At 47.4% G+C, this 25,000-nt stretch overlaps 1 long non-coding RNA gene across 1 annotated transcript in view; it reads right to left on the bottom strand.

Annotated features, from left to right (window-relative positions):
* Positions 1–4,947, bottom strand: part of LOC147997228 (uncharacterized) — an 18,344-nt gene extending 13,397 nt beyond the window's left edge. The window contains exon 1 of the long non-coding RNA XR_015648073.1: positions 4,693–4,947. This is a non-coding gene — a long non-coding RNA (uncharacterized LOC147997228). The remainder of the gene's footprint in view (positions 1–4,692) is intronic.
* Between the last annotated feature and the right edge of the window lie 20,053 nt (positions 4,948–25,000).

The raw sequence follows: 25,000 nt of genomic DNA, 5'->3' as shown, positions 1-25,000 counted from the left end.
CCGGGAGGCCACTCGGGCGGCGACCGGGCACGCGAGCCAAGCCGGCGGGAATCACACTGCACCCAACCCGGAGCAGTCCCGCCACGCCCGCGGCACCGAGCCGACCCGAAACCAACGGACAACCCCCGGGAGCCCGAGGAGACGCCAGCCGACGCGAGAGCGAACCGAGGCAGACGCCGACGCCAACCGACGAAGACCCCCGCGTGGCAGCGGGTCCCAACGTCCGACGACGCGCCGGACGCGGCCGACCGCCGGTTCCCCCAAATAAGAAGTCCGCCCCCGAGAGCGAGGCCAACCCCGCGGTTCACGGACCCTCGAGAGCCCCGCGGAGGGGGAAGGGGGGGTAGGACGGCTCCCGCGATCTCCACCGGCCGTGGGAACGCTGCCGTGGAAGGGGGGGACGAGGCGGCAACCGCAGACGCCCGAGAGCACGCGGCACGCACCACACGCGACACGACCTCGCCGCGAGAGTGGCCGGGACGTGGACGCGCGTGGGAGGGACGCACACGCGACGGAGGGCACGGGGGAAACGGAGGCGGGTGGGACCGGGAGCCCACCGCCGCCCTTCCAAACCCACCCGTCCCGCGACGACCCCTCGCGGTGAGGGGGGTACCGCGCACGCGGGCGTGTGCACGGCCCTTCCCCGCCACCTGCCACCAGAAACCCAATCTCCCCCACAAGCTCCGCACAGCGGCAGGTCGACAGAGCCCCGTCCCGCGTGATCCCTCCTCGTACTCGGAGCGGGGAGGCGCGGGTCGCGGTAGGCGAGAGAGCAAACGCTGCGCGCAGAAGGCTGAGGTCAGGGCGGGCAGCCGAGGGGACCATCCGGGAGAAGCCCCTCGGAGATCGTAAAGCCCTTTCCGAAGATAGCTAGAGAAGGCAAATTCCTCACTGAGGGCGGGACGAACCCAACACCGACGAGCAGCCAAGGGCTCCGTGCACGCAACGGGAAACGAGCAACAGGCGCGGGACAGAACGGGAAGGACCACGCGCCAGCTGGTGGGGGGTCTGCGGTATCGGCAAAGGTCTCTTTCTCCGGGGTCTTCTTGAGCATTCGCGGACCGGGGGGACCTGCGACAGGTCCCCGCCGAGAGCCAGGCCTCTTCAAGGCGCACACAAAGGAGGAGCCTTTACTTGAGGGAGTCCGGTCTTTAAAAAGGGCCAGCCGCGATCGCTCAGCACCACCCTAACCGCGCAGGGCCCGCGGGTGAAGGCACCAAAAACATAGGCACGGGGTGGGCGCTCACCCAACGGAAGGAGCCTTTTTACCCGCACACTCAACTCCTCGACCCCCCCCCTTTCTGTCACCGTGCAGAAAGCCGGCAACTAGGACAAGGGAAAGCGTAAAGGCACAAGCACCATGGAGCACAGGAGGCACGCCGGGGAGCGGGTAGCGCCACCGCCAACTCAGAAGCGGGCACCTTGGTGGTCAAAGCCCGGAACGCTCCAGGAGCACCGCAAGGCTCACACAAAGCAGGGCGCGTGCACACACCATTCGGGAAGGGTATGCACCGCAGCGGGTCTACCACCTTCCCCCGGCACGGGGGAAGAGGGCCGCGAAGCAGTGAACGGCGTGGGGGCAAGCGCCCCCGACACGTCCACAGGGACACCGCGAACCACAGCAACAAGTGTGCGCGGGTCAGCGCTCGTGCCGGACAGCCGCACCCCTGACTTCCACACACCACCCTGCAAAGGAATGGGGAGGAGAGACGAGGGGCCCGCTGGCAGAACGAGAAGAGCGGTCGCCATTCGCGCTGAATGACCATTCGCCATGAATGTCCGTCCCTCGCCTGGCGCGGCTTAGGCCCCGGCCCGAAGAGAACGCGGCAGCACCACATCGATCCAACGGGAGCGAGACACGCCATGCATCGGGAACAACGGGCGTGAGAGCTTTCTAACAACGCACTGGACGGGAATACGAGCGAGAAGAGCGAGAGAGAGCACGGGAAGAAGTCGCTAACACTGCCACACACACAAAAAAAAATTTACCCTTCTCGAGGGCGAGAAAAAAAAGGAAGCGTTGCACTCGGGAGGCACGTGGCGTGGAAGAACGGGACTCAACGGGCAGCGGAGGTTCGGGAACTCCTTCAAAAAAAAAAAATAAAAAATAAAAAATAAAAATAAAAAAATAAAATCCCCTTCGAAGGAGAAAAGGTGCAACTCGGGAGTCACACAGCAGGAAAGAAAGGGACACACCACCAAGCAGCGGAGGTTCGGGAACTCCTTCCAAAAAACAAAAAAAAAAAAAAAACAAAAAACAAAAAAAAAAAAACAAATAAAAAAACCGGTCGGCCGCAGAGGAGCACGCCAGGGGGTCACTGGCACCAAACGGGAAAACCCTTCCAGTCGCACTCGGCACCAACGACTCCTACCGGTAACGGACGACAACCACCACGGGGAAATCGGGAACGCCTGACACGCGGGACGGTTGTCATAAAGCTGCCCCACAGAGCACAGGCAAGCAAGCACGGGAAAGCAGGAAGCGCGTACTCATGGGGGGACGCTAAGCTTCGAGCATCGAAGAGGCCCATGCGCAGAAGAAAAGAGCTAGGGCTGGACAAGCAAACAGCCTTGGTGCAAGCCTCTTCCAACGTCCTTTAATGACAAAAAGAGTCAAAAGGACAGCGTGTCAGCATATATCTCCAGGTACAATAAGGACAGATAGCAAAGATGAAAAGTGTAAAAGACACAGGGATAAACATGACAGGCCACACGGAACGTCTGGAAGTCATGTTCGGTGACGTGTCCCCAAGAGGTCCCCATGTAGAAAGAGAACCGGACCGCAAAGGAACAACTGGTCGACCTTAGAACCCTGAGTGCTCACAGACCGAGGAGGCCATGGTAGATAGCCTGGAACACAGCTTCCCCTCGGCCTCAGAAGTCCATGCTCCCGCTGGCAGGGACCGGGGAGGATCCTGGAAAAAATAAAGTCTCGGAGGCGCCCCCTAGCCGGGCCACCTCGGCTCGGAGGACGGGGACACAGCACCCTCTCGGCCTCAGAGGTCCAGGCTCCCGCTATCAGGGACCGAAGGGACTCCTGGAAAAGAAAAAAAAAAAATCCGTGGCGCCACCTAGCCGGGCCACCTCGGCTCGGAGGCCGGGGACACAGCACCCTCTCGGCCTCAAAAGTGTCTATGGTCCCGCTGGCTGGGACCGAAGGGACTCCTGGAAAAGAAAAAAAAAAAAAAAAACTCCGTGGCGCCCCCTAGCCGGGCCACCTCGGCTCGGAGGCCGGGGACACAGCACCCTCTCGGCCTCAGAGGTCCAGGCTCCCGCTATCAGGGACCGAAGGGACTCCTGGAAAAGAAAAAAAAAAAAAAAACTCCGTGGCGCCCCCTAGCCGGGCCACCTCGGCTCGGAGGCCGGGGACACAGCACCCTCTCGCCCTCAGAGGTCCAGGCTCCCGCTATCAGGGACCGAAGGGACTCCTGGAAAAGAAAAAAAAAACTCCGTGGCGCCCCCTAGCCGGGCCACCTCGGCTCGGAGGCCGGGGACACAGCACCCTCTCGGCCTCAGAGGTCCAGGCTCCCGCTATCAGGGACCGAAGGGACTCCTGGAAAAGAAAAAAAAAAAAAACTCCGTGGCGCCCCCTAGCCGGGCCACCTCGGCTCGGAGGCCGGGGACACAGCACCCTCTCGGCCTCAGAGGTCCAGGCTCCCGCTATCAGGGACCGAAGGGACTCCTGGAAAAGAAAAAAAAAAAAAAACTCCGTGGCGCCCCCTAGCCGGGCCACCTCGGCTCGGAGGCCGGGGACACAGCACCCTCTCGGCCTCAGAGGTCCAGGCTCCCGCTATCAGGGACCGAAGGGACTCCTGGAAAAGAAAAAAAAAACTCCGTGGCGCCCCCTAGCCGGGCCACCTCGGCTCGGAGGCCGGGGACACAGCACCCTCTCGGCCTCAGAGGTCCAGGCTCCCGCTATCAGGGACCGAAGGGACTCCTGGAAAAGAAAAAAAAAAAAATCCGTGGCGCCACCTAGCCGGGCCACCTCGGCTCGGAGGCCGGGGACACAGCACCCTCTCGGCCTCAAAAGTGTCTATGGTCCCGCTGGCTGGGACCGAAGGGACTCCTGGAAAAGAAAAAAAAAAAAAAAAACTCCGTGGCGCCCCCTAGCCGGGCCACCTCGGCTCGGAGGCCGGGGACACAGCACCCTCTCGGCCTCAAAAGTGTCTATGGTCCCGCTGGCTGGGACCGGAGAGGAGGGAAGAAATAAAAAAAAATAAAATAAAATAAAATAAAAAATTAAAAAAAAAAAATTGGAAAAAAAAAAAAAAAAATCCGGGACGGGGCCCAAGCCTTCTGGTCGACCTCATCCAGCTGCCACCAACCCCTCCTTGTGTCCCAATAGGTCGTACAGCCACCCTCCTCCCCTGAAGTTCTCCAGGTACAACCTCCTAGCTAGAGATGGTCCCCAGACAGGACGGCGTCTCCGTCGCGCACCCGCCTGCTTGCCTGTCACCCTCTCACCCTGGCCGGCTCACCACAGGCACTTCCCCGTCCTTTGTCACCAACCGGGGGACAGGAGCGTTGCGGAAACTTGTCGCCACTAGGTGTCGCCCGACAGCGATCTCGATCAAGCAAACCAATACAGACTGTCACGCGCCGCCGCCGCCACACACACTCATTCCGTCTCTCCGGAGTGACCTCCCTAGCTCAGGGGGACACTCACCCACGCACAACGGGGCAGGTACCCACCACTTCTCCCGAATGGCACAAACGGTCCCGGTTGTCCCGCCGGAACACAGTGAACGCGGGATGGACTCGGGGCCAACCCCCTCAGGCACCCAGAAAAGGAAAGTAGGACGGAGCGGTGAAAACAGGCCACCTCTAAGTGAAAGGACATGCACTCTCGAATCGGTTAACAATTAGCAAGGAACAGGCACAGTTAGGAAAAGGGAGCGTCCAAACTCCGTCGTGAGGGGAGGGTGGCGGCGACCTCAGTTCCACACCATTTTTAAATGGCTCACTCATTTTTAAAACCCTCCACCGATCCCGATGGGGGGGAGGGGGGGTTGTTGTTGTTCTCTGTTCCTCGCTGCCACCGCCAGCCGGCACTCACCAAACCACACACCTGCCACCCTCTTTGGAAGACTAAACACAGAGAGTAAATTAAAAGAATGGTGGAATGATGGTGGAATGGTTAAAATTCCCGTGATTTGTTTTCACTCTGATCAAAACATACTTATTTTGTGCATTTGCATTCCCTTGTTCACACGTGCCTCTGTGTGTGTGGTGGGGGGAGGGAGGGAGGGAGGGAGGGAGGGAGGGAGGGAGGGAGGGAGAAAGAGAGAGAGAGAGAGAGAGAGAGAGAGAGAGAGAGAGAGAGCCAATTTAAAAAATAAAAACATGGTTAAATACAGCCACTTTGGGAAGATTGCTAGAGAGAATGCAGTCCAGAGTATGGAGGCCAGAGCTCTGGACGCTCTAGACCACAGGTCTCCCATCTCCCATATACCAGGCACCCAGCACCACCATCCCTACTTTGTTTGCTTGTGCGTTTGTTTGCTTGCTTGTTACATTAGTTTCATCCCAAGTTAATAATTATATATTTTTTTTCTATGCACGTATTTAGTTGTGGCAGGGGAACTCCTTCTTTAGGACAGGCAGACTTAGCTAGTTAGTTAGCCAGTCAAAAGTACGTAAAAAATTTATATCAACATAAATATCATTCACTAAGAAATCCTATCTGAAGAAAAAGAAAGAAAGGAAGAAAGAAGGAAGGGAGGGAGGGAGGGAGGGAGAGAGAGAGAGAGAGAGAGAGAGAGAGAGAAAGAAAGAGGAAAACTGGCAGACTTAGTTTTAGTGTTTTTGTTATTGTTTATTCAAGATATTGTTTCAGGGCTGGAGAGACGGCTCAGCGGTGAAGAGCACTGACTGCTCTTCCAGAGATCCTTAGTTCAAATCCCAGCAACCACATGGTGGCTCACAACCATCTGTAATGGAATCCTCTCCTTGTGTGTTGAAGACAGTGACAGTGTGCTCATAAAATAAATAAACAATAAAAAATATGTTTGAAGATTAAAGAAAAAACTCTCTCTCTCTCTCTCTCTCTCACACACACACAAATAAACTCTGTAATAAAAATCAATGTGACTTCATGATCAAACTTCTATAGTCAATAGGACTAGAAAGAACACATGTCTGTAAAATAAAAGCAGAACCTTTTCTGCTTTGTTTTGTTTTGCCTCAAGGTACGTTTCTTTTGGTATAGCCCAGGCAGTCATGGAACTTGCTCCGTAGACTTATCTAGCCTCAAGCTCACAGAGGTCCACTCTGCCTGCCTCGGCCACCCACACAGCTCTCTCTGCTGACTATATGTCTGCATGCCAGAAGAGGGCACCAGAACCTAGGAGGACACACCACATGGCTCCTGAGAATCCAGGTTTTGACTTTAAAAAAAAAAAAAAAAAATTCTGACAGCATAGAGGGTAGATATCTGCCTGCCAGGCTCTTCTAGTGCTGTTTAAGGTGGGGTAATAGCCATGTGAAGGAGACAAGGGGAGAGGAAAAATCGATTGGATGAGTAGTGCTGCTGAGATTAAGGAACACACACACACACACACACACACACACACACACACAGAGAGAGAGAGAGAGACAGAGACAGAGACAGACAGAGACAGACAGAGACAGTAAGACAAAGAGACAGAGAGAGAGAGATGACAGAGGGACACACCGAGGGAAAGACATCAGGACCAGCTGAATTTCTCAAGAAAAGAAAAGAAGAGAAAGGAAAAATGTTTTCTATATACACAAATCTGTATACATGATTTGTTATAGTGTCCCATTTGGGCACTTTGGATTCAACTGTGGATGGTTGGCAGCCAGCTTGGCTGACACCTGACCTCACCAAGATGGAGGCAGCCGGCCATTAGCCCTGATGTTCCAGGTCACTTCTGTTTCTCCCTTTCCCAGCCTCTAGGGAAACAGAACTTAATTAAACTCAGTTTGCACGTGCAGAAAGGTGAAGAGGCACCCAAAAGCAGCCAGAAGCCTCAGACCATCCACAGCCACATGTTCTCCTTCTGCCTATATTACTTCTAAATGATCGTATTTATTTATTTATTTATTTATTTATTTATTTACTTACTTACTTACTTACTTACTTACTTACTTACTTACTTTTTTTTCTTTCTTTTTTTTCGGAGCTGGGGACAGAACCCAGGGCCTTGCACTTGCTAGGCAAGCGCTCTACCACTGAGCTAAATCCCCAACCCCCTTACTTACTTACTTACTTACTTACTTACTTATTTTTGTCATACTTAAACAATCGTTCGTCCTTGAATTCCTCCTGTATGCCAGGTAGACTTAGTCAGTCAGTCAGTCAGTCAGTCAGTCATTTAGCCAGGTCAAAATAGTTAAACATAAATATCAATAAAATCAATAAAAATCAAATGCAAACCCAATAGACAGTAAGTAAAATCGAATAAACCAAAAGATACATCATAAGCACAGAGTTTCAGCCGGACATTGAAAAGCAGCAGTTACCGAAGCAGTCTCCCTCCCACACCAACACACACACAGCTCGACCACCACCTTATCTGCACATTTTCAGCTCCTGCTTTCTAGAGTTACCAAGTTTATACACTACAGAGTTTAGCAAAGCAGGCCGGTTCACCGCACCCCCAGGGTCAGAGAACATGCTAGACCAGCTCTAGGGGATGGGCTGGGGGGCAGGGGAGGGTGGGAAGAGGGGAAACAGGCAGACTTAGGTATTCTAGTTTTGTTCATTCAAGATTCCACTTCTCTCTGTTGTAGCCCTGATAGACAGACAGGCAGGCAGGAATATTTGTTTGTTTGGCTTGGGGTTTGGGTTTGGTCCATTTGTTGGTGGATTTTGTTTTGTTTTGTTTCATTTTGTTTTTCGGGAAGTGTGGTGACTTAGTGCCTACACAAGCCAAGGCAGGAAAAAATAAATAAGTAAAGATCTCTGAAACACAAATCTGGGGTGGGCTCTAGCATGGCCATGGACACACGCATGCACAGACGCACGCACGCACGCACGCACGCACGCACGCATTGTAGACACGCACTCAAGGACACACTGGATTCTACAATGTTTGGTTTCTGAGTGTGTGTCATACAGAACCTAACAGAATATGTAATGAACTCTGGCAGTGACAGCAGAAACAACCTATGAGAAGGCGTCCTTGCAATATTAAAATGGCAGGCTAGCCAGGTGACAGTTATCTTAACCAATCTGATGTAGGCCTCATTCACACGGCATCTAGGCCTTAACAGTTAATTGTATCTGTTTCTTTATTTTCCTCTTAGGCCATCACATTGTTTTACCTAGACCTTTAACAGCCAGCAGCTACCAGCCTACAGCTACCAGTTTCTTTCTTTTCATAAAGAAACCCTGTCTGAAAAACTAGGGGAGGGAGACAAACAGATTAACAGATCTCTCTCTCTCTCTCTCTCTCTCTCTCTCTCTCTCTCTCTCTCTCTCTCTCTCTCTCTCTCTCTCGCTCTCTCGCTCTCTCGCTCTCTCGCTCTCTCGCTCTCTCGCTCTCTCGCTCTCTCGGCGCCTGTGTTTGTGTGTTCAACAGAGGAGGCAATGGCAGATAAATGTCTGCCCCTCCTCTGTAAGCCAGGCCACTCCATTACTGCCTTTCCTTTTTCTTAGTTTGTTTGGTTTATTCCAAGTTAATTGTATCTGTTTCTTTATTTTCCTCCTCATTTCTTTAGTTGAGTCAGGGGTCTTTGCACAAAAGCCCTGGAAATCAGTACCTGGATCAGGTCTGCAGCCTGCTCACAGAGTTCTACCCACCTTCACCTCTCAAGTGATGCAATCAAAGACATGCAGCACCACACCTGGCTTCTTTTCACATGTACATTTACTTTAGTTCCAATGCTCATTCAGGTCTGAGAGACGGGGGAGGGAAGGAGGGAAGAGAGACAGAGAGTGACAGAGAAACAGTTGACAGAGAGGGAGAATTGTAGGTTAATTATGTTCGGTCTCCTCAATCACGGTCTACTGGTCGCCATCGTGGCAACCATGCCCCGCAACCCTACCTTCGGTAAGATCAAGCATAATGGCGGCAACCATATAATTCCTGCTTAGTCGCACTGAACACTCCGGTCATCACTACCTGTGGAGAATTGTAAGGGGGCTCCTCTGGTCTAGAGAGTAGTACCCTTGAATGAAATGAGGATCACAGCAAGCATTATTTGTTTTGAGATATAAGATGTGGAAAGAACTATATGTGTGGATTTACAGACAGACAGACAGACAGACAGACAGACAGACAGAGAGGACAGGATAGGACAGGACAGGACAGGACAGGACAGGACAGGACAGGACAGGAGAAAAAAACAAGAACACAAACAAAAACTCAAAATGGAAGTCCGGTTCCAAATAGTCTCTGTCTGCCCTGTCGCTCTAGTGTTGGTGGTCCAGGTTATAAAAGCTTATACATGGGTGGGTGCGGGAAGTGCTGCTGGGTGTTCAGTTCAGGTCCAAGATTATTGCGGGTAACTAGACAACAAAGAAAGCAGTTAGACTGACTTCAACAGTGTTCGGTTTCTGAGTGTGTTATCACACAGAAGAGCCTAACAGAATATGTAATGAATTCTGGCAGCAACAGCAGAAACAACCAATGAGAAAGTGTCCTTATAATATTAGCAACTGCAACAAAATGGCAGACTAGCCAGCTAACAGTTCCCTAGCCATTAACTCATCTGACATAGGCCTTCTTCACGTTGCATCTAGATAGGTCTTCCTATCTTCCTCTCCAGTGCTGAGACCAAAGTGAGATCAAAGTCATGCATCACCATGGGTGCCTTCCTTTTCATTTCTTTTCTTTCATCCTAGGAAGTGAGTGTGTGTGTGTGTGTGTGTGTGTGTGTGTGTGTGTGTGTGTAAAGAGAGAGAGAAGGAGGGGGGGAGAGAGAGAGAGAGAGCTTTAGAGAGAGAGAGCTTTAGAGAGAGAGAGAGCTTTAAAATCAGCACTCAAGCCTTTTCTCTTCCTATCCCTATCCCAATCCCCCCCCCAAACCAGCAGCAAAGCCACCAGCACTCGAGAGACAGAGGAAGATGAAATCTCTAGTCTGAGAAACAAGAGGAGGTAGATAAACATACCCCCCCCCCCTCTCCTTCATAATTTGTTAAAGTGTTCCCTTTGTGTTGTGTGGACTCTACTTTATTAAGCAAGTTTCACATCGTACTATCTCCAAAGAGGAGTCAACAGTCTCTTGGCGTGCAGGCAGTTGTTGCCTGCTTTAAATATTTTTTGGTGTGTTTGTTTGTTTGTTTGTTTGTTTGTTTGTTTGTTTCAAAACCGAGGGCCTGCCTGCATTCAACAGATCCAAACCCAGTTCTCAGAGGGGAAAATGGAGTCAAGTCCGAAGTCACTGGCATTTAGGTCATCGGCCATTGACAGTCATAGGAGATGGGAATATCCCATGGAGACTCACCTGGGTATGCATCAACCACATCTAAGGGCAGGCCTGGGTTAGTACGGGGTGGTGGATGGGGAGGAAGGATCTGGAAAGAGCTTTGCGATGGGAAACTATGATCAGAATGTTGCACAGAAAACAAAATTTGTATTTAAAAAGAAAAAAAAAAAAGGCTATCCAAAAAAATCTATCCAAAAATGAAAGGAAACAAAACAAAACAAAACAAAACAAAACAAAACAAAACCGACAGCAGAACTTTACTAACTGCAAATGCTCCATCTCCCTGTATCCAACCACTCCACTCCCAGATAGGTAGATGATAGTTTGCACTTCTGTCCCAGTCGGGTTAAGAAAAGGGGAACCACCTCTGTGGAGAGCCATCTCTCCAGCCCTTGACAAGCTTTATTTAACTAAACATTAAACATGAATCAGAAACGCCAAACCCTGTACATATATGGTCCAGATTCACCCTTACTTAGAAATCCCCGAGCTGGCAGGGCGAGGCTGGGAATTGAGAGTGAGCAAAAAGGGAGTCTGCCTCTTTCCCCCAGGGTGTGCTATCAACTCCATTACCATTTCCAAACAGCTGGGTGTGAGTCTAACTAAGGTTTCCTTCAGTCAGACATTTGCCAGGAGCCGGAGCCCTGACAGGACAGCGAGAGCGATGATCAGACATCATTTCACAGTGAAATCATCACTCGCTGATTTCAGGCAGAAAACTTTAGAAAACTCTAAACTCTAAAGAGGCACTGAAGCGTGCTAGGGCAGCAGCAGTACTTCCCCGACTGACCTTCAGGGACCTGCATATTCTCCAGCCCCGCCCCACCCCACCCCCTCTCAGCTAGCTCCTGTCCACCCCTCCCCCTCCCCCCACATACAGGGAGGAGGCCTTGTGTGTGTGGGGGGGGGGGGGGGGCGGCAGCGGGAAGATGCAACTCTCTCTTGAGAGAGAGTTCGGGTCTCCCAAACAAATACATAACTAGAAACTTCATTTATTTACTTTATTTCATCGAGCATACCGTGGAAGAGGGAAAAGGAACAGGGAAGCTAGGCCAACTGGTCGAGCTCCTCCTTTCGTTTTGTTTCAAAAAGGAAAGGAAAAGCCAAAGAACCCCCTCTTTTTGGTGAAAGGAACAGAATGGTGAAAGTTGAAACATCGGCTCGCCACTTAATACTTTGGCTTTTAATAAAAGGGACAGCAGATCGACTTCCGAGTTGATTAAGAGAGAGAGAGAGAAGAGAGAGAGAGAGAGAGAGAGAGAGAGAGAGAGAGAGAGAGAATAAAAACCACAAAAAAAAACGTTTTGTCGACCAGCCTCCTTTTAAACCTCTGTTACACAGGAAGACTGGTCAACCTCATTCCCCCCTCCCCCCACTCACACACACACCCCTCCCCCTCCACGGAGAGGTTTAATGAGAGAAGAAAGGTAGAAGAAGAGAGTAAAGGCCAGTCATGAGCACGTGGAGAGAATTTGGGAGGGGAATGGGGAGAGAAGGGACAAAGGGGAAGAGGGGAAGAGAGGAAGAGCAAAAGAGCAAAGAGAGGAGCAAAGAGAGCCAACCTCATATTTTATTTTTTTTTTAAAGATTTATTTATTTTATTTATGCGTAAGAGTACACTGTAGCTATTTTCAGACACACCAGAAGAGAGCATCAGATCCCATTACAGATGGTTGTCAGCCACCTTGTGGTTGCTGGTAATTGAACTCAGGACCTCTGGGAGAAATTTGTGTGTGTGTGTGTGTGTGTGTGTGTGTGTGTGTGTGTGTGTGTGCCCGTTAGTTTAAAAATCTGCTGTAGACCTCCCTTTTAATATCTGTTTAACAAATATTTTTACCATATTTAAATTTTATTTATTTTATTTTACTTAAAAATAATAATGAATAAAGAGTCAATGTGAATAAACAATAAAACAAAAATCAAGGTGATCGGGGTTGGGGATTTAGCTCAGTGGTAGAGCGCTTGCCTAGCAAGAGTAAGGCCCTGGGTTCGGTCCCCAGCTCCGAAAAAAAGAAAAAAGAAAAAAAAAAATAAAATCAAGGTGATCAACAGATACCGACGACTGACATGGAAAAAAGTTAATAGATCGCCATAAAAACAGAGTAAGTGCGATGTAAACAATAAAACAGATGGGATGGAGAGATGGCTCAGCGGTTAAGAGCACTGACCGCTCTCCCAGAGGTCCTGAGTTCAAATCCCAGCAACCACATGGTGGCTCACAACCATCTGTAATGAGATCTGATGCCCTCTTCTGGTGTGTCTGAAGACAGCTACAGTGTACTCACATGCGTTAAATAAATAAATTAAAAAAAAAAAAAGAAAACAATAAAGCAGAAATTAAGACGAGGGACACAGAAGGACAAGGGAGATAAAACAATTAAATGTTAACAGACATAAAGTGGGAACGACGGGGTTGGGGATTTAGCTCTGTGGTAGAGTGCTTGCCTAGCAAATGCAAGGCCCTGGGTTCAGTCCCCAGCTCTGAAAAAAGAAAAAAGAAAAAAGAAAAAAAAAGAAAAGCGGGAACGAGAGGAAGGGCAAATATAGACGACTGAAACGAAATGATGGAATAAATTTATAAAATAATAATAAAGTACGAGTAAATACGAATAAATGGCAAACTGGACTTTAATAAATGTTTAAATCAAGGTGAATGACAAATACAATTTAGACAAAAAGGTTTTGAAAAATGAAAAGAAATAGAAAGCATATATGAATCAATAACAAGACTGAAGTCACAATGGCCTTTGAAGTGACACGGACGACAAACGTGAAAAACATAAATGAAATAATTTCGACAGCCACGGACATTCACATGGTGTGTTGGGAAACACCGCAGTCTTTATTTGGCGAGTAAAAACGCCTCGGGGAACTCTGTACATAGGAGGCTGGGAGCATGAATCACTCTATCTATCTATCTATCTATCTATCTATCTATCTATCTATCTATCTTTTTTTTTTTATTTTTCTCTCCCTTACATCTTCCCACCATACCATACGTTTCTCCTTATACAAATCCATAGATTTATATATGTTCTTAATTTCATTTTTTTCCTCTGCCACACAGCCCACCACACAGAACCTCTAGATCTCGGGATCCCCTTCTGCCAGCACCAGTGGCAAGGGCACAGCTCCCCAGAGAATTAACTCGATCCGAACATAAGCGCGACAAGAAATTAAAAGTTAAATCGGAAGTGAAACTGAAAATGAAATTTTGGCCGAAAATAAAATAAAATGAAAGGTATAAGTTTTGTGACAATCAAATCATAAATCCCAATTGGGCAAAAAATAAAATTACAAAGTCAAAATTTTGTCCAGTCCACTGTGCTCCTGTGGAATCCCTCCCTGGAACTTGCTCGGTAGAGTAGTCTAGTCCCAAACTCACAGAGGTCTGCCCTGCCTTTCTCTGAAACCTACAGAGCCAGTCAAAACCTACAATCCTTTGTTGTTTGTTTGGCAGTTTGGCAGTTTGTTTGTTCCTGGACAAAAATGTGGGCTCTCTCTGATTCCTATATGTCTGCATGCCAGAAGAGGGCACCAGAACATAAGAGGACACACCACACAGCTCCTGAGAATCCAGAGGGTTTTTTTTGTTTTGTTTGTTTTGTTTGTTTTTTCTTCCTCTTTTCTTTTTTTCCGGAGCTGGGGACCTTGCTCTTCCCAGGGCCTTGCGCTTGCTAGGCAAGCGCTCTACCACTGAGCTAAATCCCCAACCCCGAGAATCCAGGTTTTTGACCAAAACAAAAAACAACAACAGGGGCTGGAGAGATGGCTCAGCGGTTAAGAGCACTGACTGCTCTTCCAGACGTCCTGAGTTCAATTGCCAGCAACCACATGGTGGCTCACAACCATCTGTAATGAGATCTGATTGATCTCTTCTGGTGTGTCTGAAGATAACTGCAGCATACTCAGATAAATAAAAAACAAATCTAAAAAAATTAAAAACAACAACAAAAAACACAAAAACAAACAAACAAACAAAACCCCCAAAACTAACAACCTAGAGGGTAGATATCTGCCTGCCCAGGTCTTCTAGTGCTATTTAAGGCTTCCTGTAGATAATAAAGCTTGTGTATCTTTTATCCAGGAACAGAATCATCAAGGCAGGGTAGGAGAGAAGCCCTGTTTGGGATTAAACGTTTCTACAACGTAACAGGAGGAGGCGGAGGGAGAGGGGCTCCTCAGACATAAATCTAAAATAGTACAATGGATCATTTTGAAGGCGTGTGGGTGAGGGTGACTGGAGACAGAGTTTTTCTCTGAGTGAGTGTGGAACTCACTGTCCCTGAGCTCAGCCTGTGATGAGAGAGAGAGAGAGAGAGAGAGAGAGAGAGAGAGAGAGAGAGAGAGACAGGGATCGAATTTTCTGTGTCTCTCTGTCTCTGTCTGTCTGTCTCTCTCTCTCTGTGTCTGTCTCTCTCTCTGTCTCCCTGTCTCTGTCTCTCTTCCTCTCTCTGTCTCTCTGTCTCTCTCTGTCTCTGTCTCTCCCCCCTCCCCCATGCGTGTGTTTGTGTGTTCAACAGAGGAGGCAATGGCAGATAAATGTCTGCCCCTCCTCTGTAAGCCAGGCCACTCCATTACTGCCTTTCCTTTTTCTTAGTTTGTTTGGTTTATTCCAAGTTAATTGTATCTGTTTCTTTATTTTCCTCCTCATTTCTTTAGTTGAGTCAGGGGTCTTTGCACAAAAGCCCTGGAAATCAGTACCTGGTTCAGGTCTGCAGCCTGCTCACAGAGTTCTACCCACCTTCACCTCTCAAGTGATGCAATCAAAGACATGCAGCACCACACCTGGCTTCTTTTCACATGTACATTTACTTTAGTTCCAATGCTCATTCAGGTCTGAGAGACGGGGGAGGGAAGGAGGGAAGAGAGACAGAGAGTGACAGAGAAACAGTTGACAGAGAGGGAGAATTGTAGGTTAATTATTGTTCGGTCTCCTCAATCACGGTCTACTGGTCGCCATCGTGGCAACCATGCCCCGCAACCCTACCTTCGGTAAGATCAAGCATAATGGCGGCAACCATATAATTCCTGCTTAGTCGCACTGAACACTCCGGTCATCACTACCTGTGGAGAATTGTAAGGGGGCTCCTCTGGTCTAGAGAGTAGTACCCTTGAATGAAATGAGGATCACAGCAAGCATTATTTGTTTTGAGATATAAGATGTGGAAAGAACTATATGTGTGGATTTACAGACAGACAGACAGACAGACAGACAGACATACAGACAGAGAGGACAGGATAGGACAGGACAGGACAGGACAGGACAGGACAGGACAGGAGAAAAAAACAAGAACACAAACAAAAACTCAAAATGGAAGTCCGGTTCCAAATAGTCTCTGTCTGCCCTGTCGCTCTAGTGTTGGTGGTCCAGGTTATAAAAGCTTATACATGGGTGGGTGCGGGAAGTGCTGCTGGGTGTTCAGTTCAGGTCCAAGATTATTGCGGGTAACTAGACAACAAAGAAAGCAGTTAGACTGACTTCAACAGTGTTCGGTTTCTGAGTGTGTTATCACACAGAAGAGCCTAACAGAATATGTAATGAATTCTGGCAGCAACAGCAGAAACAACCAATGAGAAAGTGTCCTTATAATATTAGCAACTGCAACAAAATGGCAGACTAGCCAGCTAACAGTTCCCTAGCCATTAACTCATCTGACATAGGCCTTCTTCACGTTGCATCTAGATAGGTCTTCCTATCTTCCTCTCCAGTGCTGAGACCAAAGTGAGATCAAAGTCATGCATCACCATGGGTGCCTTCCTTTTCATTTCTTTTCTTTCATCCTAGGAAGTGAGTGTGTGTGTGTGTGTGTGTGTGTGTGTGTGTGTGTGTGTGTGTAAAGAGAGAGAGAAGGAGGGGGGGAGAGAGAGAGAGAGAGCTTTAGAGAGAGAGAGCTTTAGAGAGAGAGAGAGCTTTAAAATCAGCACTCAAGCCTTTTCTCTTCCTATCCCTATCCCAATCCCCCCCCCAAACCAGCAGCAAAGCCACCAGCACTCGAGAGACAGAGGAAGATGAAATCTCTAGTCTGAGAAACAAGAGGAGGTAGATAAACATACCCCCCCCCCCTCTCCTTCATAATTTGTTAAAGTGTTCCCTTTGTGTTGTGTGGACTCTACTTTATTAAGCAAGTTTCACATCGTACTATCTCCAAAGAGGAGTCAACAGTCTCTTGGCGTGCAGGCAGTTGTTGCCTGCTTTAAATATTTTTTGGTGTGTTTGTTTGTTTGTTTGTTTGTTTGTTTGTTTGTTTCAAAACCGAGGGCCTGCCTGCATTCAACAGATCCAAACCCAGTTCTCAGAGGGGAAAATGGAGTCAAGTCCGAAGTCACTGGCATTTAGGTCATCGGCCATTGACAGTCATAGGAGATGGGAATATCCCATGGAGACTCACCTGGGTATGCATCAACCACATCTAAGGGCAGGCCTGGGTTAGTACGGGGTGGTGGATGGGGAGGAAGGATCTGGAAAGAGCTTTGCGATGGGAAACTATGATCAGAATGTTGCACAGAAAACAAAATTTGTATTTAAAAAGAAAAAAAAAAAAGGCTATCCAAAAAAATCTATCCAAAAATGAAAGGAAACAAAACAAAACAAAACAAAACAAAACAAAACAAAACCGACAGCAGAACTTTACTAACTGCAAATGCTCCATCTCCCTGTATCCAACCACTCCACTCCCAGATAGGTAGATGATAGTTTGCACTTCTGTCCCAGTCGGGTTAAGAAAAGGGGAACCACCTCTGTGGAGAGCCATCTCTCCAGCCCTTGACAAGCTTTATTTAACTAAACATTAAACATGAATCAGAAACGCCAAACCCTGTACATATATGGTCCAGATTCACCCTTACTTAGAAATCCCCGAGCTGGCAGGGCGAGGCTGGGAATTGAGAGTGAGCAAAAAGGGAGTCTGCCTCTTTCCCCCAGGGTGTGCTATCAACTCCATTACCATTTCCAAACAGCTGGGTGTGAGTCTAACTAAGGTTTCCTTCAGTCAGACATTTGCCAGGAGCCGGAGCCCTGACAGGACAGCGAGAGCGATGATCAGACATCATTTCACAGTGAAATCATCACTCGCTGATTTCAGGCAGAAAACTTTAGAAAACTCTAAACTCTAAAGAGGCACTGAAGCGTGCTAGGGCAGCAGCAGTACTTCCCCGACTGACCTTCAGGGACCTGCATATTCTCCAGCCCCGCCCCACCCCACCCCCTCTCAGCTAGCTCCTGTCCACCCCTCCCCCTCCCCCCACATACAGGGAGGAGGCCTTGTGTGTGTGTGGGGGGGGGGGGCGGCAGCGGGAAGATGCAACTCTCTCTTGAGAGAGAGTTCGGGTCTCCCAAACAAATACATAACTAGAAACTTCATTTATTTACTTTATTTCATCGAGCATACCGTGGAAGAGGGAAAAGGAACAGGGAAGCTAGGCCAACTGGTCGAGCTCCTCCTTTCGTTTTGTTTCAAAAAGGAAAGGAAAAGCCAAAGAACCCCCTCTTTTTGGTGAAAGGAACAGAATGGTGAAAGTTGAAACATCGGCTCGCCACTTAATACTTTGGCTTTTAATAAAAGGGACAGCAGATCGACTTCCGAGTTGATTAAGAGAGAGAGAGAGAAAGAGAGAGAGAGAGAGAGAGAGAGAGAGAGAGAGAGAGAGAGAGAGAGAGAGAATAAAAACCACAAAAAAAAACGTTTTGTCGACCAGCCTCCTTTTAAACCTCTGTTACACAGGAAGACTGGTCAACCTCATTCCCCCCTCCCCCCACTCACACACACACCCCTCCCCCTCCACGGAGAGGTTTAATGAGAGAAGAAAGGTAGAAGAAGAGAGTAAAGGCCAGTCATGAGCACGTGGAGAGAATTTGGGAGGGGAATGGGGAGAGAAGGGACAAAGGGGAAGAGGGGAAGAGAGGAAGAGCAAAAGAGCAAAGAGAGGAGCAAAGAGAGCCAACCTCATATTTTATTTTTTTTTTAAAGATTTATTTATTTTATTTATGCGTAAGAGTACACTGTAGCTATTTTCAGACACACCAGAAGAGAGCATCAGATCCCATTACAGATGGTTGTCAGCCACCTTGTGGTTGCTGGTAATTGAACTCAGGACCTCTGGGAGAAATTTGTGTGTGTGTGTGTGTGTGTGTGTGTGTGTGTGTGTGTGTGTGTGCCCGTTAGTTTAAAAATCTGCTGTAGACCTCCCTTTTAATATCTGTTTAACAAATATTTTTACCATATTTAAATTTTATTTATTTTATTTTACTTAAAAATAATAATGAATAAAGAGTCAATGTGAATAAACAATAAAACAAAAATCAAGGTGATCGGGGTTGGGGATTTAGCTCAGTGGTAGAGCGCTTGCCTAGCAAGAGTAAGGCCCTGGGTTCGGTCCCCAGCTCCGAAAAAAAGAAAAAAGAAAAAAAAAAATAAAATCAAGGTGATCAACAGATACCGACGACTGACATGGAAAAAAGTTAATAGATCGCCATAAAAACAGAGTAAGTGCGATGTAAACAATAAAACAGATGGGATGGAGAGATGGCTCAGCGGTTAAGAGCACTGACCGCTCTCCCAGAGGTCCTGAGTTCAAATCCCAGCAACCACATGGTGGCTCACAACCATCTGTAATGAGATCTGATGCCCTCTTCTGGTGTGTCTGAAGACAGCTACAGTGTACTCACATGCGTTAAATAAATAAATTAAAAAAAAAAAAAGAAAACAATAAAGCAGAAATTAAGACGAGGGACACAGAAGGACAAGGGAGATAAAACAATTAAATGTTAACAGACATAAAGTGGGAACGACGGGGTTGGGGATTTAGCTCTGTGGTAGAGTGCTTGCCTAGCAAATGCAAGGCCCTGGGTTCAGTCCCCAGCTCTGAAAAAAGAAAAAAGAAAAAAGAAAAAAAAAGAAAAGCGGGAACGAGAGGAAGGGCAAATATAGACGACTGAAACGAAATGATGGAATAAATTTATAAAATAATAATAAAGTACGAGTAAATACGAATAAATGGCAAACTGGACTTTAATAAATGTTTAAATCAAGGTGAATGACAAATACAATTTAGACAAAAAGGTTTTGAAAAATGAAAAGAAATAGAAAGCATATATGAATCAATAACAAGACTGAAGTCACAATGGCCTTTGAAGTGACACGGACGACAAACGTGAAAAACATAAATGAAATAATTTCGACAGCCACGGACATTCACATGGTGTGTTGGGAAACACCGCAGTCTTTATTTGGCGAGTAAAAACGCCTCGGGGAACTCTGTACATAGGAGGCTGGGAGCATGAATCACTCTATCTATCTATCTATCTATCTATCTATCTATCTATCTATCTATCTTTTTTTTTTTATTTTTCTCTCCCTTACATCTTCCCACCATACCATACGTTTCTCCTTATACAAATCCATAGATTTATATATGTTCTTAATTTCATTTTTTTCCTCTGCCACACAGCCCACCACACAGAACCTCTAGATCTCGGGATCCCCTTCTGCCAGCACCAGTGGCAAGGGCACAGCTCCCCAGAGAATTAACTCGATCCGAACATAAGCGCGACAAGAAATTAAAAGTTAAATCGGAAGTGAAACTGAAAATGAAATTTTGGCCGAAAATAAAATAAAATGAAAGGTATAAGTTTTGTGACAATCAAATCATAAATCCCAATTGGGCAAAAAATAAAATTACAAAGTCAAAATTTTGTCCAGTCCACTGTGCTCCTGTGGAATCCCTCCCTGGAACTTGCTCGGTAGAGTAGTCTAGTCCCAAACTCACAGAGGTCTGCCCTGCCTTTCTCTGAAACCTACAGAGCCAGTCAAAACCTACAATCCTTTGTTGTTTGTTTGGCAGTTTGGCAGTTTGTTTGTTCCTGGACAAAAATGTGGGCTCTCTCTGATTCCTATATGTCTGCATGCCAGAAGAGGGCACCAGAACATAAGAGGACACACCACACAGCTCCTGAGAATCCAGAGGGTTTTTTTTGTTTTGTTTGTTTTGTTTGTTTTTTCTTCCTCTTTTCTTTTTTTCCGGAGCTGGGGACCTTGCTCTTCCCAGGGCCTTGCGCTTGCTAGGCAAGCGCTCTACCACTGAGCTAAATCCCCAACCCCGAGAATCCAGGTTTTTGACCAAAACAAAAAACAACAACAGGGGCTGGAGAGATGGCTCAGCGGTTAAGAGCACTGACTGCTCTTCCAGACGTCCTGAGTTCAATTGCCAGCAACCACATGGTGGCTCACAACCATCTGTAATGAGATCTGATTGATCTCTTCTGGTGTGTCTGAAGATAACTGCAGCATACTCAGATAAATAAAAAACAAATCTAAAAAAATTAAAAACAACAACAAAAAACACAAAAACAAACAAACAAACAAAACCCCCAAAACTAACAACCTAGAGGGTAGATATCTGCCTGCCCAGGTCTTCTAGTGCTATTTAAGGCTTCCTGTAGATAATAAAGCTTGTGTATCTTTTATCCAGGAACAGAATCATCAAGGCAGGGTAGGAGAGAAGCCCTGTTTGGGATTAAACGTTTCTACAACGTAACAGGAGGAGGCGGAGGGAGAGGGGCTCCTCAGACATAAATCTAAAATAGTACAATGGATCATTTTGAAGGCGTGTGGGTGAGGGTGACTGGAGACAGAGTTTTTCTCTGAGTGAGTGTGGAACTCACTGTCCCTGAGCTCAGCCTGTGATGAGAGAGAGAGAGAGAGAGAGAGAGAGAGAGAGAGAGAGAGAGAGAGAGAGAGACAGGGATCGAATTTTCTGTGTCTCTCTGTCTCTGTCTGTCTGTCTCTCTCTCTCTGTGTCTGTCTCTCTCTCTGTCTCCCTGTCTCTGTCTCTCTTCCTCTCTCTGTCTCTCTGTCTCTCTCTGTCTCTGTCTCTCCCCCCTCCCCCATGCGTGTGTTTGTGTGTTCAACAGAGGAGGCAATGGCAGATAAATGTCTGCCCCTCCTCTGTAAGCCAGGCCACTCCATTACTGCCTTTCCTTTTTCTTAGTTTGTTTGGTTTATTCCAAGTTAATTGTATCTGTTTCTTTATTTTCCTCCTCATTTCTTTAGTTGAGTCAGGGGTCTTTGCACAAAAGCCCTGGAAATCAGTACCTGGTTCAGGTCTGCAGCCTGCTCACAGAGTTCTACCCACCTTCACCTCTCAAGTGATGCAATCAAAGACATGCAGCACCACACCTGGCTTCTTTTCACATGTACATTTACTTTAGTTCCAATGCTCATTCAGGTCTGAGAGACGGGGGAGGGAAGGAGGGAAGAGAGACAGAGAGTGACAGAGAAACAGTTGACAGAGAGGGAGAATTGTAGGTTAATTATTGTTCGGTCTCCTCAATCACGGTCTACTGGTCGCCATCGTGGCAACCATGCCCCGCAACCCTACCTTCGGTAAGATCAAGCATAATGGCGGCAACCATATAATTCCTGCTTAGTCGCACTGAACACTCCGGTCATCACTACCTGTGGAGAATTGTAAGGGGGCTCCTCTGGTCTAGAGAGTAGTACCCTTGAATGAAATGAGGATCACAGCAAGCATTATTTGTTTTGAGATATAAGATGTGGAAAGAACTATATGTGTGGATTTACAGACAGACAGACAGACAGACAGACAGACATACAGACAGAGAGGACAGGATAGGACAGGACAGGACAGGACAGGACAGGACAGGACAGGAGAAAAAAACAAGAACACAAACAAAAACTCAAAATGGAAGTCCGGTTCCAAATAGTCTCTGTCTGCCCTGTCGCTCTAGTGTTGGTGGTCCAGGTTATAAAAGCTTATACATGGGTGGGTGCGGGAAGTGCTGCTGGGTGTTCAGTTCAGGTCCAAGATTATTGCGGGTAACTAGACAACAAAGAAAGCAGTTAGACTGACTTCAACAGTGTTCGGTTTCTGAGTGTGTTATCACACAGAAGAGCCTAACAGAATATGTAATGAATTCTGGCAGCAACAGCAGAAACAACCAATGAGAAAGTGTCCTTATAATACTAGCAACTGCAACAAAATGGCAGACTAGCCAGCTAACAGTTCCCTAGCCATTAACTCATCTGACATAGGCCTTCTTCACGTTGCATCTAGATAGGTCTTCCTGTCTTCCTCTCCAGTGTGTGTGTGTGTGTGTGTGTGTGTGTGTGTGTGTGTGTGTGTGTGTGTGTGTGTAAAGAGAGAGAGAAGGAGGGGGGGAGAGAGAGAGAGAGAGCTTTAGAGAGAGAGAGCTTTAGAGAGAGAGAGAGCTTTAAAATCAGCACTCAAGCCTTTTCTCTTCCTATCCCTATCCCAATCCCCCCCCCCAAACCAGCAGCAAAGCCACCAGCACTCGAGAGACAGAGGAAGATGAAATCTCTAGTCTGAGAAACAAGAGGAGGTAGATAAACATACCCCCCCCCCTCTCTCCTTCATAATTTGTTAAAGTGTTCCCTTTGTGTTGTGTGGACTCTACTTTATTAAGCAAGTTTCACATCGTACTATCTCCAAAGAGGAGTCAACAGTCTCTTGGCGTGCAGGCAGTTGTTGCCTGCTTTAAATATTTTTTGGTGTGTTTGTTTGTTTGTTTGTTTGTTTGTTTCAAAACCGAGGGCCTGCCTGCATTCAACAGATCCAAACCCAGTTCTCAGAGGGGAAAATGGAGTCAAGTCCGAAGTCACTGGCATTTAGGTCATCGGCCATTGACAGTCATAGGAGATGGGAATATCGTCCTTTCTCCAATGGAGACTCACCTGGGTATGCATCAACCACATCTAAGGGCAGGCCTGGGTTAGTACGGGGTGGTGGATGGGGAGGAAGGATCTGGAAAGAGCTTTGCGATGGGAAACTATGATCAGAATGTTGCACAGAAAACAAAATTTGTACTTAAAAAAAAAAAAGGCTCCCGATATCTATCCAAAAATGAAAGGAAATAAAAACCGACATCAGAACTTTACTAACTGCAAATGCTCCATCTCCCTGTATCCAACCACTCCACTCCCAGATAGGTAGATGATAGTTTGCACTTCTGTCCCAGTTGGGCTGTCGAGGTTAAGGAAAGGGGAACCACCTCTGTGGTTATGTGATCCACACACGAAATAAAAAAAAAGGAGCGGATAAACGTGCCTGGCATTTTAAGATGCTCAATTTCTTTGCAAGCTTCATTTCGTTTCATTCTTTTAAAGGTTTACTTATTTATTTTCACTTACATTGAGTACACTAAAGCCCTTTTCATATACACAGGGCAGTAGAGTGCATGGGATATCCCTTTGCAGAGGGTTGTGAGCCACCATGTGGTTTCTGTGGAATCGAACTCAGGACCTCTGGAAGAGCAGAGCGGTGAGTGCTCTTAACCTCGGAGCCATCTCTCCAGCCCTTGACAAGCTTTATTTAACTAAACATTAAACATGAATCAGAAACGCCAAACCCTGTACATATATGGTCCAGATTCACCCTTACTTAGAAATCCCCGAGCTGGCAGGGCGAGGCTGGGAATTGAGAGTGAGCAAAAAGGGAGTCTGCCTCTTTCCCCCAGGGTGTGCTATCAACTCCATTACCATTTCCAAACAGCTGGGTGTGAGTCTAACTAAGGTTTCCTTCAGTCAGACATTTGCCAGGAGCCGGAGCCCTGACAGGACAGCGAGAGCGATGATCAGACATCATTTCACAGTGAAATCATCACTCGCTGATTTCAGGCAGAAAACTTTAGAAAACTCTAAACTCTAAAGAGGCACTGAAGCGTGCTAGGGCAGCAGCAGTATTTCCCCGACTGACCTTCAGGGACCTGCATATTCTCCAGCCCCGCCCCACCCCACCCCCTCTCAGCTAGCTCCTGTCCACCCCTCCCCCTCCCCCCACATACAGGGAGGAGGCCTTGTGTGTGGGGGGGCGGCGGGGAGATGCAACTCGCTCTTTTTTTTTTCCTTTTCTTTTTTTCTTTTCTTTCTTTCTTTCTTTCTTTCTTTCTTTTTTTTTTTTTTCTTTTTTTTTTTTCTTTTTCCGTAGCTGGGGACCGAACCCAGGGCCTTGCGCTTGCTAGGCAAGCGCTCTACCACTGAGCTAAATCCCCAACACCCGCAACTCTCTCTTGAGAGATAGTTCGGGTCTCCCAAACAAATACATAACTAGAAACTTCATTTGTTTACTTTATTTCATCGAGCATACCGTGGAAGAGGGAAAAGGAACAGGGAAGCTAGGCCAACTGGTTTTGTTTCAAAAAGGAAAGGAAAAGCCAAAGAACCCCCTCTTTTTGGTGAAAGGAACAGAATGGTGAAAGTTGAAACATCGGCTCGCCACTTAATACTTTGGCTTTTAATAAAAGGGACAACAGATCTCCCTCCTATTTGGTTAAAAAAAAAAAAAAGGAATTAAAACACCACAAAAACGTGCTGTCAGCCAGATTCCCTTTAAACCTCCGTTATACAGGAAGACGGGTTTTTTTTAAGCATCATTTTAAATATATAAATATGTATTTGTGTGTGTGTGTGTGTGTGTGTGTGTGTGTGTGTGTGTGTGTGTGTGTGTGTGTGTCCGTCCGTCCGTCCGTCCGTCCGTCCGTCAGTCAGTCAGTCAGTCAGTGTCTTCTGTATGGAGAGGATGTGCTGACTCTGAAGCTATGATCTAGACACTTTTTTTTTTTTTTAAA

The sequence above is a fragment of the Rattus norvegicus genome, unplaced genomic scaffold (genome assembly GCF_021556685.1).
Source record: "Rattus norvegicus strain SHRSP/BbbUtx unplaced genomic scaffold, alternate assembly SHRSP_T2T unassigned-0000209, whole genome shotgun sequence".
Lineage (NCBI taxonomy): Eukaryota > Metazoa > Chordata > Mammalia > Rodentia > Muridae > Rattus > Rattus norvegicus.
The sequence above is the reverse complement of the archived record's forward strand: the minus strand, read 5'-3'. Positions and strand labels throughout refer to the sequence as shown.